This window comes from Diceros bicornis, chromosome X (genome assembly GCF_020826845.1).
Source record: "Diceros bicornis minor isolate mBicDic1 chromosome X, mDicBic1.mat.cur, whole genome shotgun sequence".
NCBI lineage: Eukaryota > Metazoa > Chordata > Mammalia > Perissodactyla > Rhinocerotidae > Diceros > Diceros bicornis.
Genome location: NC_080781.1, coordinates 62805183 through 62820064, shown reverse-complemented (window position 1 = coordinate 62820064; position 14882 = coordinate 62805183). Strand labels below are relative to the sequence as shown.

The 14882-nt window shown below is 46.6% G+C and overlaps 2 long non-coding RNA genes across 2 annotated transcripts in view; one reads left to right on the top strand and one right to left on the bottom strand.

Annotated features, from left to right (window-relative positions):
* Positions 1-2588, top strand: part of LOC131401088 (uncharacterized) — a 35205-nt gene extending 32617 nt beyond the window's left edge. Inside the window, exon 4 of the long non-coding RNA XR_009217542.1 lies at positions 1746-2588. This is a non-coding gene — a long non-coding RNA (uncharacterized LOC131401088). The remainder of the gene's footprint in view (positions 1-1745) is intronic.
* LOC131401089 (uncharacterized) overlaps positions 1-14882 on the bottom strand; it is a 40635-nt gene that overhangs the window by 16521 nt on the left and 9232 nt on the right. The window lies entirely within an intron of this gene.

Genomic DNA, 14882 nt, shown 5'->3' with positions numbered 1-14882 from the left:
AGGGGAGCTCCAGTGCTGGGGCAGAGACAATTGGTTCTCTGTCCTGGTTGGTGGGCTCACAGGGGTGTTTTCTAAACCACTTGTTCATTCAGTATTTATTAAGCACCTACTATATGCCAGGCACTGTTCTAGGTGTTGGGGATACAGCAGAGAACAGAAGACCCTGCCTTATCTTCTAGTGATCAGATAAAGGCAATACATGAAAAAATATGCAAATGGTGAGAAATGATATGGAGAAAGGAAAGGCAGGTGAGAGAGGTAAGGAGTGCTGGGTAGGAAAGGGTGGTGGAGTTGCTATTTCATGTCATGTGGTTAGAAAGAAGGCCTTTCCAGTAAGGTGACATTGGAGCAGAGATTGAAGGATGTGAAGGTATGTTATATCAAATTTTATGGAAAGACTGTCTCCAGTAGAGGGAAGAGCAAAGGCATAGAGGTGGGCATGTGCTTAGTGGGTTTGGGACCTGGCAAGGTAGAGTGGAATGAGCAATGAGGAGAATAGCGGGAGATGAGTTAGAGAGATGGCCTGAGGGACAGATCTTGTAGGGCCTTGTAAGTCATTTGGCTTTTGTTCTGAGGAGAATGGAGCCATTGGAGGGTTTTGAACAGACGAGTGACAGAATCTGACTTACGTCTTAACAGAAATACAATGGCTGCTGTGAGATGAATGGATAGCATGGAGCGCAGGACTGAACACAGAGAAAGCAGTAAGGAGGCTCTTGGGATTGTCCCGGTGAGAGATGATGGTGGCTTGGACCAAAGTGGAAGTGGCGAGGTGGTAAAAAATGGTTGGATTTTGGATCTCTTCAGAAGGTAGAGCCAACAAGATCTCCAGCTGAGGAGCAGGAACAATCCAGGAGGGTAATTAGGCCTGTGTTAAGGGAGGGATGGAGGCACCAGGCCTCCAGGGAGAGATCTTTTCTGTCCGGGCCTCCAATCATACCTTCGCCAACACACTGCTTTGTGCCTAGCAGCATTATTAAGCAGTCAGTGAAGCAGTGCCCTACACAGGCATAGCGTCTCAAGACAGCCTGTAAGGCACAATTGAAGACAGTCAAAATTATCCTTGAGAATCGCTTCAATTGCCCATGAAGTTGGAACTAATCACTGCCTCATGAGTTGAGCTCCATATGAAGCTGTTAGGAGCCATGTGGTATAGAAAAAAGTATTATTAAATGCATCCACTATACTCAGTGTGGTGAGATGCTGATGTCATGAGAGGCTAGAGGGCTGTGGGGCACATAATGAGAGAACAGAAGAGCCACATAATAAAGGGCCACATGATGCTACTCGACCAAGTTTGGTGTCTGAGAGGTGCAGACTCAAGTCACAGCCCCTTGGAGAACTCGAGGAATGAGTGCTAGTTTCTTGGACTCCCTCTCACAGAGTAACGCATCCAGTTCGTGGAGCCAGAGGTTCTCATGATGGGGTGGCCAGAGGATGCCAAGGGACCACCCCCATCTACTCTTTGAATATCCACAAAGTGGTCGTGCAGCCCTTGTTTACAAGTCTCCAGTACTTGGGGCACTCATTACCTCCCTCCTCCCTAATTTTGAGCATGAATAGCTCTTGAGAAAATTCTTTCTTGGATTTAGCCGAAGAACTCTGTCTCCCTGTGGCTTTCTCCCAGGAGTCTCTGCCCCCTGAGGCCACATGGACACTGTCTGCTCCCTCTGCTCCCTCTGCCCATGACAGGCCTTGAGAGCTCTGAGAACAAAGATCACATTCTCCTATCTTCTCTGCTCCAGGCCATGAAGCTCCAGTACCTTCTCCAGCTCCTCATGGGACCTAGGCTCCAGCCCCACACCAGTCCTGCACTGCATTGTGGACTCCACCTTTCCTGCTCTGTCCTGCAGACTTCCTCAAAGGGTGGTCTATGAGGACCCAGTCTTCCCACATTGGATCATGTGGGGCTCCCACCTGAAGCCTTTTCCAGCTACCTGGCCTACCAACCTTTCCCTATAAGCAGGAACCAGAACTCATCTAAAATCTGCCCTGCCACATGCTGTTGCCCCTGTCTTTACAAGCAAGAGCTGCACTTGGAACCCATGGACTTGGGGGCTGAGAACTCTTCCCCAGCACCTGCTTCCCAGACTGGTTCTCCCAAAGCTTTGAGTCCAAGTCAATTGAGAATAGCTGCTTTCCTGAAGCTGCCCCTCTAGCTTCTCCCTTCTCTTTTGACTCATCCATTTTCATACTTCTCACTCACCCCACTAAATGCTCCATGTCTCATCCCCACACAGCTCCTCTCCCTCCCCCCACTGGTGAGAGTGAGACCCAAAGCCCTCAGTTCTGGGGGCTCCCCCCTTCTTCCCATGAGGTCATAGCAAGCTTGATTGCATCCAGACGGTCTGCCCCTGCTGCCTCCTGGCCCACAGCCCCTGGAGGAGCCCCGACATCCTCTTGGCTTGGCTTCTGCACTAGTCCAGGCCCCAATTTCCTGCCCTGCCAATCAGGAGGAGGTGGTACCCCCCCTACCCTGAAGAGTGTGTCTCATTTCTCCACTTCCTGCCACCCCAGGGCTATGATGGATTCTTTTCCATCAGCCATGATCCCTCCAGCATTAGATATCCTTTTGCTGAAACCTTCTGACAGGGCAGGAGGGGGGAGGTTAGGGGTAGGAGTGGGGTGTCGGCACAGAGGGGCAAATGTGGCATGGAGTTTCCTCAGGACTCTACAGAGCCAGGGGCAGGGGAAACTAGGGGTGGTCAGCACTAGGCCTGAGAGCCGGACTGGCCTCCACATCTGGCCGGGGGGGCAGGGGGTCAGAGGTCAGGCCTGGTGAGATCCTCTGGCCTCCCTGCTCTCCTGTGGCATCAGAAGCTCCTCCCACCCCAAAACCCAGGCAGCCCGTGGCAAGCAGCTGGCCGGAGGTTTCTGTGCAAAGCTATGGTCATGGCTCACCAGAGTCAGGCCTGAAAATGGATGAGCCTTGGTGTGCAGCTGAGGGAGATAGGCCCTAGTGGATAGAGTTCTAGCTCCAGAGGTCAAGTTGCCTTCCCTTCTGCACACTCTCTCTGTACCAAAGCTAAAGGAGCTGCAGGAACTGCTGAGCTTGGGGCCAAATGACCATTTGTTGATTCTCACTCAGTACATCTTTGCTGTTTCTTACTACCAGCATTAGACTCCTCTGAGCCCTCCCTGGAAAGCCAAGCAGAGAGTACAAGGCCCTGGCTGATTGCTTCCCTAGCCCAGGCAAAGTCCCCAGAAAGCTGCCTTGCCTTCTTCCAACACCAGCTCTGTCCTGAAATAAGAATAATTATGATAATAATAAGAAGAACTTATTATGCCTAATGAAGAGTATCAATGAGATAGGTATTATTATTAAATCCATTTTACAGATGAGAAAACTGAGGCTAAGAGAGGAAAATTACTTGCTGCAGAGGTAGGAAGTAGTGAAGATAAGATTTAAACACAAATCTGTGACTTCAGAAAGTGGTTCCCATTCCAGCGTTTCCAGTCTCTCTGCATTCACAGTTCTCCTTGCCCCCTTCCCACTTCCTCATCTTCTTTCCTCTTTGCCCTCCCCTTCCCTTCTCCTCACACCCATCCCAGTCTCTGCTTTGTGTTCTCCCCTACATGTCCCACCCCTGCCCCCACCTCAGGCTGCATGCAAGCCAGCCAGCGGCCAGCTCACCTCCTTGGCTGAAACGTGGAGCTCAGCTGCTCCAGACACACGTTTTTACCAAACCAGACAAGGTTTCACCATTGGGGCAGTGAGCAATTTATTTCTGAGTCTGAAGTGGGGAAGGGGGGCAAAGCCCTGAAAGTCAGCCTGCTGAAGCAAAAAGAAGTGAGGAAGAGTGTGTCTGTTGTGTAAGGGTGTGCGTGTGTGTGTGTGTGTGTGTGTGTGTGTGTAGAGGAGTAGGGGGAGGGAGAACCAGACCTGGGTAGAGTGGAAAGCAATGGAAGCTTGCTGGCTCTTCTTGACTCCTAAACAGAGAAACACAATTAAAGGAATTGAAATGTGGCAGAATTTAGGGCAGATGAATTCATCTGTCCCCACCTTTTCAACTAGTACAGTCCAGCTACCATACCCATCATTGCTGAAAAATGCTCTTATGAAAGTCACCAAGGACCCTTTAATCACCAAATCTGCTGGACACTTTCGCTTCCTCATATTTGACTTCCCAACATTTGACACAGTTGATCACCCTCTCCTTTTGGCAATACTCTCTTCTCTTGGCTTTTTTGGCCCTGCAATCTCTAGATGTTCTCCCTGCCTCTGATCCTAATCCTGCTTAGTCTCCATGATAGACTTTTTCTTGCTCTACTCACTCCTGAAAGTCTCCCCAGATCCTAACTTTAGCCCTTTCCTCTTCTCATGCTACCCTCCTGCTCTGGGCCAGCTCACCCATTCCAATGGCATCAGTGACTCTCTCTTTGCTGGTATCTCCCATATCTCTTAACTCCACTCCAGAACTACCCTCTAAGCTCCAGGATCTGCCACTGCCTGACTTCTATCTCAATCTGGATGGCCCGTAAGCACTTCAAATTCCACATGGCCAATACAGAACTCAACTAGTCTTCAAACTGTTAATTCTCTCATGATTTCTATGCCAGTAACAGTCATCACCAGCTACCTAATTATGCAAGCCAGAATCTGCTTTCACACCTCCCTCTCCGCCGTGCCTACAACTAATCAATCACCAAGCCCTATTGCTCCCATACCCTAAATATACCAGAAAAAAATCCACTTCTCTCCATATCCACTGCCACCACCCCAGTCCAAGCCTCCATCATCTCTTACGTGGACTACCTCAATAGCCTTCTCAATGGTCTCTGCTTCCATCCTTGGTCCTCTATAATCCACTATCTACTTAGCTGCTGGGGTGATCTTGTAAATTACAGATATATCATCTCCCTTCCATTGCTTAACAACCTTCACTATCTCCCCAGCAGCCTAAAGATAAAGTCCAAACTCCTTAATTGGCCTGGCCCCAGCCTGCCTCTCCAGTCTCGTCCCTTGACATCTCCTCCCACTCCCCATCCATGTAGCCATCCCACACTCTAAACTCCAGCAATACTGAGCTTCTTTCGGATCCTTCAGGAGCAGGCATCAAGATCTTCTGGCATGAGGGTGAGGCCAGAACTGAAGTTAGTGCCAGAGGGGAGGAGTGACCTATATATATGCATAAGGGGTGGCCATGGTGGAGCTGGACTCAAAGGCAGGGCTTCTTAAGTGTCATTGACTCATCCCTGAGTCCTTCAGGTTCAGAGCAGACCAGAAGCTCCAGCTGGGGCCTGAAGGAAGTGAAGATGTCACTTCCTCCTTTGGGGAGAGAAGTTGCAGGAGCCAGAGTTTCCTCAAGCTTTCCAGGGGCCAAGATGATCTTACTCAAATCCAGTCCCCCAGTGTCAGCTGCCACAGAAGTCGCAGCCTGAGACTGAAAAAACACAAAAGACATAGGTGGTTCCTTTGTAAAGAGCCAAGGAAGGCAGGCTGTGCCAAATAGAGCGGGCTCTCAGTCAGAGGAGGCTCTGAAGGGAGGGGCTGGGGCAGGGGAAGCAGAGACAGAGAAATAGACCGAGATGGAAAAATATGAGAGAGAGAGAGAGAGAGAGAGAGAGAAATAAGAATATAGGGGGACCCAGAGTAAAAGTGAAACAGATGGAGGACTGAGCTAGAGAAACAAAGAAAGAGGAGATGAGAGAGGGAGAGACGGAGAAAGAGAGACAGAGAGAGACTGGGATTGAGGGAAGGAAGATAGAAACAGAAAAGCAGAAACAGAAATAGAGAGGTGGAGAGGAGGAGGAGGTAAAAATCCTTTATAGATTTTTATAAGACATAGGAACCACCTATGTCTTTTGTGTTTCTTCAGTCTCAGGTTGCGACTTCTGTGGCAGCTGACACTGGGGGAGGGATAAAGGAGAATAAAAGAGAAAAATGAACAGAAAGAGGCAAAAAAGACAGAGACTGAGGGGGAGAGAGAAATAAAGAATGGGAAATAAGAGGCCGAGTGCAAAACTTGTAAACAGTAATAGAAGGGCTCACATAGGAAAATGAATACCTAAGTCAAGAGAAAACACTGGAAGGATTCCCAGTTCAGACAGCACTCCCCGCCACCCAATGCCTGGGCCGGAGCAGCTGGCCCTGCCCATCTATCCTTGGACAGCTCTGACTGATAGAAAGTTCTTCCTTATTGTCGAATCAGAAGGGCAGGCGTGGACAGGATGGGAGCACAGGGCAAACTACCTGGGCTGGGTTCAGTTCTGAGCGGTCCAAAGTGAGGAACGTCTGGGGGTAAGTCCATTTGGGAGAATGAGTGTTGCCCCCGGGCATAGAGGAATGCCAGGGGCAGATGCAGAGCTGGAGTACAGGCCAGAGGTCTAGAGCAGGGTCAAGAGTGGAGGAAAGATGGGGTTAAACCGGGAGCAGGTTCCAGGCAGTTGCCGAGAACAGCCTGGGGGTGTGCATAGCTCAGCGTCCACTATGCATGAATGGTGTTAGCGCTGCTGGTTGGGATGGCTTCAAAGGGCTACCTATGCTGACCCCAACACTGCCTACTTGTTGCCTTTGTCCATTGGTCAAAGCAGCAGGATGTGGAGAATGCTAGATTTGATGTTGGATGACCTGGCTTTGAAAGGCAGCCCTGCTACTTCCTAGCTGTGTGGACCTGGGCCTTAGTTTCTCATCTGTAAAATGGGGACAATATTCTTTACCTCAAATTGTTGTTGGGATGATTTCATATGATAATAGAGTGAAAAACCAGCAGGGGCCTGGTTTAGTTCTACTGCTGGGACCACACAGAACACATCCACAAGCACTTCTGGCCCCTTCAGTCTTCTCTTCTCCAGTTCCTTCAACCATTCCTCAGAGGACATGTTGTCTCTTGAACTAGATACCTAATGGTAGAAGATACTGCAAGAAAGATGTTGGTAGGTAGGCAGTGGGAGAACTTGGGTAGGCAAGAGCACCCAATTTCAGGGGGCTTTTTAAAGACTCTAGCCCTGAAAAACACCATTTGGTCCAATCCACTTCCCTTTTGCTAAACTAAAACCTCCCAGAAAGCCACAAAGAAAACCCCCTAGGGCAGGCCCTCGCCAAGCAGGCAGTTTATGGGGTAGAATGTGGGAGGCCTTAGCCATAGCCTTCTCCATCTCCAAGAAAGAGCCACTGGGAAGAATACTCCCAAGAAAGCCCCCATAGAGCTGGAGCAACACCACCACGGGGTTAGACCCCAACCCCAGCCCTGTGGGATGCTAAGCAAGAAGGCTCTCTAGACAGATGAGCTGGGCTGGGGATGGTGGAGGATGTGGGGAGGAACTCATCTGTGTGCTAAGGACCAGAATCTGGGACCTGCCAACAGAGTGAGCCAGGAGCAGAGAAAGATTGACCCAGAAATGACAAAACCAGGGCTCCTTAACAGGGGTGACAGTGGGCAAACAGGAATGGGCTACTTTGCAACATTAATTTTGCAGGTCCACCAACACCTTCGATGTGCCCTCTCAGCGCCCCTCTACCTGCCAAGACCCTCTCCATGTTTCAGCATGAGGAGCTCAAATTTTCCTGGGAACTGGGGCCTATGGGAAGGAGAGGGAAGGAGCTGAGTAGGGGAGCGGTGCTGAAGGGGAGGAGGGAGGCAGTGGAGTGCAAGGCAGGCTGCTAAAGCCCTCCCCTCAGCAAGCACTTCAATAATCTGATTTCCATAAAGAGAACTTTCCTGGCCATAAAGATTTTATTGAAACTCCCAGCAGCCTGATAAAAGCATAATTCCACTGACCACAATCTACCTAGGAATAGCTCCAGGATATTAGGCTGCAACTCGGCAGAGCTATCCCTTCTGGAAGGCTGCTCCACTCCCCTTCCCCCTTTCCCTTCTCCTCCCACGGGCGGCCGGGAGGGGCCTCCATTTGGCTCAGCTGTGGACTATCCACACTCCGTGGGGAAAATCTTCATCCAGCCCTGAAAATAAGCCCAGATCTACAGGCCTGGGACAGAGAGAAAGGAGGCCCTGGGCCAGTCAGTACAGGAGTGTGCTGACACTCCTCCCGGAGTTTTGGGCCTGCCGTGGCCTGTTGCAGACCTGTTGCTTCTGCAGGTATCTAAAGGCCTGAAAGAAGTGCCTTCAGCTCTGAGCCCCTGACTGGGACCCAGTCTAGTTCCCAGAGAGCTAGCTGGAGACAGAACATAAGGGAAAGACTTTAGACTCTATTGGCCAACAGACCTGGATCTGAATCCTTGCTCCGCTGCTTACTGGCTATGTCACCCTAAGCAAGTCACTTCTCTTCTCTGAGCTTCAACTTCCTTATCTGTAAAATGGGAAGAAAATACTTACTTATTCAAAGTGTTAAGGATAATGAAAGAATATGAGATGTCTTATATAAAATATCTGGTGTGATGCCTGGCACAAAGTAGGCGTTCAATACATGCTACTCACCACCATCCTATTAGCCCCTACCCCATGTGACCTCTCCCTTCTCCTCATGACTATAGTTGCCCATAGTCTCCCTCAACCATAGTTGCTCCTCCATCCCCAAGAAAGCCACAGGGCAGGGCACACCCAAGTGGGCCCCCATAGAGCGGGAGCAATACTGCCTCCAGTCAGATCCCAACCCCAGCCCCACAAGACGCAGGGCAGGAAGGCTAGGTGGACAGATGGGAAAGGCAGGGATAGTGGGGGACAGGGAGAGAGGCTCAACTGTGTGCTTCCTTCTGGGAAAGAAAGGGTTTCCTTGTAGGAGAGGATAAGTCCCAAGAAAACAGCCCGTGGAAGGCTCCTGATTCTATGGGATAAATTGGTGATTTCTGACTAAACTAGCTCTCTCTGTGACTTTGGGCAAGTCTTTTTCCCTCTCTCAGCCTTAGGCTTCCCACCTGTCAAATGTGAGTGGGCAGCTAGATGAAGTGGTCTAAGTAACTTCCTGGCTCTGATTTTGCATGACTAAAAAACTGTCCAAAATTCTGATTATTCAGGACTATTCATTCTTTTATTCATGCAACAAATATTTATTGAGCACCTACTATGTACCAGGCATTGTTCCAAGTGCTGGGAATAAAGCATTTGGAAAAACAGATAAAAGTTGCTGCTTCATAGAGCTCAATGAAATCAATAAATAAAATACATTGTCTACCATAAGGTGTTAGGTCCAAGGATAAAAATAAAAGTAAAGAAGAGGGATAGGGAATATTGGGGGAGGGTGGGGGTAGGGGTTAAAAGCTTTTAAAAAGTAGTTAGGGAAGATCTCACCAAGGAAGTAACATTTGATTAAAGATCTAATGTGAGGGCCCGCCCCGTGGCTTGGCGGTTAAGTGCGCGTGCTCTGCTACTGGCGGCCCGGGTTTGGATCCCGGGCGCGCACCGACGCACCACTTCTCCGGCCATGCTGAGGCCATGTCCCACATACAGAAAGTGGAAGGATGTGCAACTATGATGTACAACTATCTACTGGGGCTTTGCGGGGAAAAAAAAGGAGGAGGATTGGCAATTGATATTAGCTCAGAGCCAGTCTTCCTCAGCAAAAAGAGGAGGATTAGCATGGATGTTAGCTCAGGGCTGATCTTCCTCACACACATACAAAAAAAGATCTAAAGTGGATATGGGAGCACACTATGCAGATATCTGGGAGACAAATATTCCAGGCAGAGTGAACAGCCTGTGCAAATGTCCTGAGGCAAGAGCGTGAGTGGCTCTTCAAGAAACAGCCAGGAGATCAATGTGCTGGAGAAGAGTGAGGGAGGGAGAGAGTAGTAGGAGATGAGGTCGGGGATTTAACATGGGCCAGTGTGTGAAGGGTCTTGTAGGCCATTATAAGGACTTCAAATTTTATTCTGAGTGACATGGGGAGCCTGTGGGAGGGCTTTTAGCAGAGGAAGGACATGGTCCAACTTCTGTTTTAACAGGATCCCCCTGGCTTCAGTTTAGAGAATAGACTGATGGTGGGAGGAAAGCCTGAGTAGAAGCAGAGAGACCAGTCAAGAGACAAGTGCAGTGATTTGACCAAGAGGTGATTGTGGAGCAGTGAGGTTGCAGTGACCTGCAGAGAGAGGAATCAGCAGGGACGCCAATGGAGTAGCTTCCAGGAAGGGAGAAGTTGTCATGGGGCTATGGGTCAGGGAAGAGGGCCAAGAAAGGGCCAGAGCTGCCCTGCCCTGCACCAGAGCATGCACAGATGATCTCATTGATGGATGGGCCTGGAGAGATCCAGGTTCTGAGGAGGACAAAGTGAGTTTACTCAGGTGACTCCCAGGGTGTTTCTGTCACCTATTCTGTACATCTCTCCTGCTTGGTTAGGGCAGGAGTGGAAAGAGTGACAGCTCTGCCCATCAGGAGGCCCCCTGAGGGTGGAGATCAGAGGGATTTCCGTGCTCTCCAGAGTGGGGTGTGACCAACACCCCTTGGCTCACACTATATCTGAGTGCTGCCTCTGTGCACTACCTACAGAGTGTCCCATGTACAAGTGGCTACTTGCAAATGTGTCTTACTGGTTGGCAAGAGAATATCCAATGGTGTAGGGACAGGAGGCAGATGTATTGAGGCTGGACCGAGGGCAAGGCAACAGGGGAAAGAATTCAAAATTGAGCCCAAAGAAAGGGTTAATTAGAATCAACCCAGGGCCAGTTATCATTCTGTTGAGGGTACCAGCAGGGGTAGGTGTACTCTGGGAAGGCTCCCCAGATATGGTCTGGAAATACAACTGAAAGAATGAATGTAGCCCATGTATGTAGCACAAAGAGGCCAACCTGGTCCTTTTCCCAGCTCTGCCACTGATTTGTTGTGTGACAGTGGTAAGGTTCCTAGCTCTCTCTGAGCACCAGTTTTCTAGTCTGGGCAATTAAAGATTTGGACGAAATGATCTCTTGAGAAAGTCTCAACAAGTAGGTTGTAGATTGAGAGTATCTAAAATTAGCCTGGAGCCTCCTGAGGATTGGTATCGCAGTAGTCAGCATAGACTCTGGCACAGAGCAAGTCCTCAAACAATGTTTGTTAAATGGTGTGTCAGGGCTGTGGGGTGATGCCTGAGATGGCAAGATCTCTCTAGAGTTGGCACTTCCTAGTCTCATCTTCTACTACTTCTCCTAGGGGGTATGTTTATTGTTTCTGCCTGATTTGCACTTATTATCCAACTTCTGGTAAGATAATCTATGTATTCCTTAAGGAACTACCCCTCTCCCATGCTCAGTCTCTGGTTCAGTTAGGGGCTGACTCCACCTTTGGCTCAAGGGAAGAACACCTGATTCAGGCCTGGCTCCATCTCCCCTGTCCACAGCAATTAGTTTAGAGACAGGCACAATGAGACTTAGTTCTGGGACTTTTGACAGAATTGTTGGGAAGAGATAATTTCTCTTTTTATTGAATTTGGAGCTTTGAGGATGTTAACTTGAACCTGTTGGCCACCATTTTGTAACCACAAGGGGAGAATCTACTAGACAATGGCACCAATACATAAGAAAGCAGAACTGAGAGAAGGAGAGCACAAGACTGAGTCCTAATGATTGTATAAGGCTCTAGATCCAGCTGTGCTTAAAGTTAGACCTACCCATGACCTTATTAACTTTGTGAGCTGATTAATATCTTCCTTAAAAAAATTCAAGCCTGTTTAAGTTGGGTTTTAGTTACTTGCAACAGGAAGATTCCTGAATAATATACACCCTCCTCAACTTTTTATGGTCCAGTCACTCAGGGTCACTTGCCAGTCTTAAATAAGCCTCAAACTTTCATATTTCCATCTTTTGCACGTGCTATTGCTTCTGTCTGGAACTTTTCCCCACTTCGTTCATAGATGTCTGTCTATCCTACTAGAGTCACTAAGAGCAAGACATCTGGAATGATGGGATAAGGACCTCCAACAATCTGCTCTTCCTTAAAAGCAATAAGAACTCCAGCACAAATGGTAGAAATCAACTTTTCCAGAACTCTGGAAACTAACCAAAAATTTGCAACAATCTAAGGAGCATTATTTGAAAAAACCTGCTGATTCTTGGTAATAACAGCAAGCTTTGTGAGGATTGGACTTGCCCTATTCCCATCTCTTTCTCCCCAGCTCCATGGTAGCCTTGAAAACCAGCAGCCTAGCAGCAACCAGAGGAGTCAGGCCAGGTTTGGAGATCCTCAAAAAGCCAAATTCCCAGAGAATTGTCACTATTTGACCTGTTTAGCCGCTACTTGGAAAAGCATCATTAACAGAGCTTTTATTTGACCTGGCTCAGAGTTCACTCAGTGGGAAAAGTCCTATCCCCAGAGCATTTGTTGAAAACAACCAGGAACAATTGTTTAATATCACAGCAGCAGTACCAATTAGGGCAAACAAGAGACTATGTGGTCAAAAAACTTAAAAGGAAGATCTGGGGAATGAGAAATTCTTGGCGGCCTTTGAAATGCTCTGGCATATCACATTCCTGGGGATGTAGGAGGCCACTCACATATGCAAGGCTGTGTGCGTGCACCTAGTATACCTGAGAAGGCCCTACACTTTCACCTTTTGCTGACATTGGAACTTGGTGTAAATAGAAAGTGATGGCTAAGGCACAGTTGTAAACTGCTGGAGCATCAAAGGAGTGCCCTAACACCACGTGCACACACACACACACACACACACACACAGCCTCTCATCAAAGGGTGGATGATTATTGATTCAAGGCATTTAAGGAAATCTCTGTCCAGTCATTAGCTGACCACTAAGCTAATCAAGCATACATTTTAGTAGCCACATATGACAGAGAAGGCATTTTATAGAATTAGTTAGGAAAAATCACTAAACAGACAAATAACAACAAAAAACAAAACAAGTAGTAACATAAACAAACCTGTGGTGGGGGGAGAAACTGATTTTCAGAGTTGCCACATTATATCCTTTGAAATGTCCAGTTTCCAATAAAAAATGGTGAGACATGCAAAGAACAAAAGTATGGCTCATACACAGGTAAAAAAAAGTAATCAATAGAAACTGCCCCTAAGGAGGCACAGAAGTTGGACTTACTAGACAGAGACTTTAAATCAGCTATTATAAAAACGTTCATAAAAGGAGCCGGCCCAGTGGCGTAGCAGTTAAGTGTGCACACTCTGCTTTGGCGGCCCAGGGTTCGCAGGTTCGGATCCCAGGCGTGCACCGACGCACCGCTTGTCAGGCCATGTTGTGGCAGTGTGCCATATAAAGTAGAGGAAGATGGACACAGATGTTAGCCCAGGGCCAGTCTTCCTCAGTAAAAAGAGGAAGATTGGCGATGGATGTTAGCTCAGGGCTGATCTTCCTCACAAAAAAAAAAAGATCATGAAAAGTCAATTAATGTGATCCATCACATCAACAGGCTCAAGAAGAAAAATTATATGACCATATATTGATATGACATGATTGATATCTATCATATCAATAGATACCAAAAAAGTACTTGATCAATTCAAGATAAAAACTCTCTTATAAAGTACATCTACGAAAAAACTTACAGCTAACATCATAATTAATGGTGAGAAATTAGATGCTTTCCCACTAACGTCAGGAACAAGGCAAGGATGTCTGCTCTCACCACTCCTATTCAGCACTGTACTGTAAGACCTAGCTAATGCAATAAGACAAAAAAGGTATACATAATGAGAAGGAAGAAATAAAAATGTCTTTGTTCACAGATGACATGATTGTCTATGTCTATATAGAAAATCCTAAAAAATCAACAAAAATGACTGGAACTAATAAGCAATTATAACAAGATTGCAGAATACAATGTTAATATATTAATATGTTAAAAAAAAACTGGAGGAAACTATGTCTAAAGAATTAAAGGCATCTGAATTGAAAAGGAAGGAGTCAAATTATTTCTGTTCACAGATGACATGATCTTATATGTAAAAAACCCTGAAGATTCCACAAAAAGCTGTTAGAACTAATAAATGAATTCAGCAAAGTGGCAGAATACAAACACAGAAAAATCAATTGTGTGTCTATGCATTAACAATGAACAATCCAAAGAGAAAATTAAGAGAAAAATTCCATTTACCGTAGCATCAAAAAGGACAAAATACTTAGGAATAAACTTAACCAAGGAGACAAAAGACTTGTACACTGAAAACTACAAAATGGTGCTGAAATAAATGAAAGAAGACACATAAAGTGGAAAGACATCCCATGTTTATGGATAGAAAGACTTAATATTGTTAAGATGACAATATTTACCCTAAGAGATCTGCAGATTCAATGCAATCTCTATCAAAATCCCAACAGTGTTTTCTGCAGAAATAGGAAAACAATCTTAAAATTCATATGCAATCTCAAGGGAGCCCAAATAGCCAAAACACTCTTGAAAAAGAACAAGGTTGGAGTACTTACACTTCCTGATTTCATAACTTACTACAAACCTACAGTAACCAAAATAGTGGGATACTGGCATAAGGGCAGGCATATAGACGAATGAAATAGAACAGAGAGCCCAAAAATAAACCCTCGTGTATAAGGCCAAATGATTTTTGACAAAGATGCCAAGGTCATTCAATGTAAAAAGGACAGTGTTTTCAACAAAGGGTGCTGGGAAAACTGGATATCCACATGCAAAAGAATGAAGTTGGAGCCTTACCTCATACCATGTACAAAAATCAACTCAAAATTGATCAAAGACCTAAACATAAGACCTAAAACTATAAAACTCTTAGAAGAAAACATGGGAGGAAATCTTCATGGCATTGGATTGACACCAAAAGCACAGGCAACAATAGGAAAAATAGACAAATTACACTTCAAAATGAAAAACTTTTGTGCATCAAAGGACGCTATCAACAGAATGAAAAGGAAACCCAAGGAATAGGAAAAAATATTTGCAAATTGCATATCTGATAAGGGATTAATATTCAGAGTATATGAAGAACTCTTAAAACTCAACAACAAAAAACAAACAACCCAATTCAAAAATGGGCAAAGAACTTTAATCAACATTTCTGCAAAGAGGAAATACAAAT